This window comes from Orycteropus afer, unplaced genomic scaffold (genome assembly GCF_000298275.1).
Source record: "Orycteropus afer afer isolate SDZICR_OR568_19922 unplaced genomic scaffold, OryAfe1.0 scaffold00196, whole genome shotgun sequence".
Lineage (NCBI taxonomy): Eukaryota > Metazoa > Chordata > Mammalia > Tubulidentata > Orycteropodidae > Orycteropus > Orycteropus afer.
The window spans coordinates 1,316,977-1,319,630 of record NW_006921783.1 but is presented as its reverse complement, the minus strand read 5'-3'; positions in this window follow the sequence as shown (position 1 = coordinate 1,319,630).

Genomic DNA, 2,654 nt, shown 5'->3' with positions numbered 1-2,654 from the left:
GCTACCCATAATGAGAGTCTTGATTAGAATTGAGGCGTAGTGCCTAAGGCACTTGACTGCTAACCAGAAGGCTAGTGGTTCAAACCCACCAGTCACTCCTCAGAAGGAAGGTTGGGCAATCTACTTCCGTAGTTGCTACTGCCTCGGAAATCCAAGGAGGGGTTGCTATGAGTCGGGTCCGACTCACAGCAAATAACAACAACCCATAGTATAACTCACTTGGGAGCTCTGGTATAGTGCCTAAGGCATTTGACTGCTCACCAGAAGGCTCGTGGTTCAGACCCACCAGCCACTCCTAGGAAGAAAGATTGTACAATCTACTTCCGTAGAGATACTGCCTCAGAAACCCAAGGAGGGGCTGTTATGAGTCAAAATCAACTCAATGGCAGTGAGTTTTAGAGTTATAACTCACTTGTGCAGTGCTTCATGTTCATTTCGTCTGATCCACATTGGTCAAAGGTATAAAAATTCCTTCCTGCTTTCTCATAGCATTAAAGGCATTTAAACTTGTGAAATGACCTAAATAATGCACCTTGAAATTCTTGATGGGCCCATGTAGCAATTCACGGCAAAGTGAATGCAGTTTCTAACCCTAACACTCCAATGTTTCTTTACCTAGAATATAAGAAACTAGTTAATTCAATTATTTAATGGTACTTTTTTCCACCTTTTGATCTTTATAACATAGCATATCATTCTAATAACATTATACCAGTGACCTGGAATGTAAAGCAAAAGATCCCAGCTCCCAAAAGCCACATAACTTAATTTTTTTTAGAGGTTTTTTTTTTTTTTTTTGGAGGCCATTTTCCCTGAAAGCCTTTGAGACAATCTTGACAATTTCTGAATTCATTATATCCCTAAGAACTCTGCTGGTGCCAGGAAGAATTTTGGTAACAGACCAATACACCCCCTTCTCACTTACACATTTATAGTCCAAAGACCAAGTCATTATGCAAAATTTGTGTTATGAGAAAATGGAGGATGACTATGTCCTGGGATAACTGCCATACCACTGAGAATGATGGTCTAGCCAAGGTGACACATAACCTTAACCATCATAACCAACATTACTCACCTTGCACCTCAGCGTTCATTACTGCCAGATGTATGTCGCTAATGTGCAAAACAGTGGGATAGATTCTTTACTATTTTACTTGTAAAATGTCAGATACCAGATACAGAGATAGTTGGTTAGTGAAAAGTATGTACATTAACTGGCTTTAACGCTGGATGACTTAAAATTGGAAGTTAATTGCAATATATGCAGCAAGACAGCAAACCTTCAAGGTCTAAGATCAATAGTGGAGTCTGTGTGCAGACTTTTTTTTTAATAGTTTATTTTTTGTTATTGAGAACATAAACAGTAGAACATACTCCAATTCAGCAATTTCTGCATGGACAACTGAGTGATTAAACTTTTCAACTTGAGCAACCATTATCACTCCTTTTCCATCCTCCTCCATTAATATAAACGCACTATTCCCTAAGTTGCTGCTGTTAATTGGATCCCACATATATAGATCTTAAAAGAGAACCCTGCTTAAGGCAGGCAGACATTGTTTACTACCAAACTATCGTTTTGTTTTAAAAAGACTTCAAGGGGTATTTTTGGTTTAAGTTTGAAAGATTATCTCAGCAATAGTTTTGAGGGTTCACAATGGTTTTTAGTCTCCACAGCTCCAGAAATGCTAAATTCCAGGGGAATTTGAAATTCTCTTCTGCAGAATTCTCCTTTTTGTTCAGGATTCTGTAGAATCTCTGATCAAAATGTTTAATAATTGTAGCCGAGCACCATCCAGTTCTTCTGGACTCATGACAAAGGAGGTAGTTGATCATGGAGGCAATTCCATTTCTCCCTCCTATTCCTGACACTACTTTGTTGATCCAAATGATCACCAATTGTTTATACCATCGTGTTCTGGTTACTTAGTGCTGTTCTGACAAGAATATACCACAAATGGGATGGCTTGAACAAACAGGAGTTTGTTCTCTTACAGTTTAGAGGCTTAAAGTCCAAGTTCAAAGTGCCAGGCTCTAGGGGCTGGATGAAAGCCCCTCAGCCTTGGGCTTCAGCTCTGTCTCCTGTTCCCGACTCACTGGAGCTAGAGGCTTTTCTTCACTCAGCTGCTGGCTGCTGAGGCTGACAAACCCAAGGTTGACAAGTAACAAGGCATAATCTCAATGTACCAAACCACACGGCAGGCCATTAATTCAAGTTCATTGAAAGTCCCAAGGTCGGCAGAGCATGGCAGGCTGCTGAACAATGACACGGCTACATGCAGCGTTCAAGTGTGCCATAAGCTAGAGACCATTCCCAAGCTGTTTCTTATATATGGGAAGCAGGCCACATACCCAAAGGAGCTACTCAGCTGCTCCAGTAGATTCCAACATGGGGTTAATTACCAGTCTTACCATGGGGAATAATTACATTCAGCTGGCCAGCCACTCAACCAGGTCCAGCCAAGTTGACATACAAACTTATCCACCACACATGAATAGCCACTTGCAAGCTTCTGAGAACCCAGGCAGCACTAAGCAACAAACTAGGAGATAGGATTGTTGTTGTTGTTATGTGCCGTCGAGTCGGACCCGACTCGTAGTGACCCCTCCTTGGGCTTCCGAGGCAGTATCACTACGGAAGTAGATTGCCC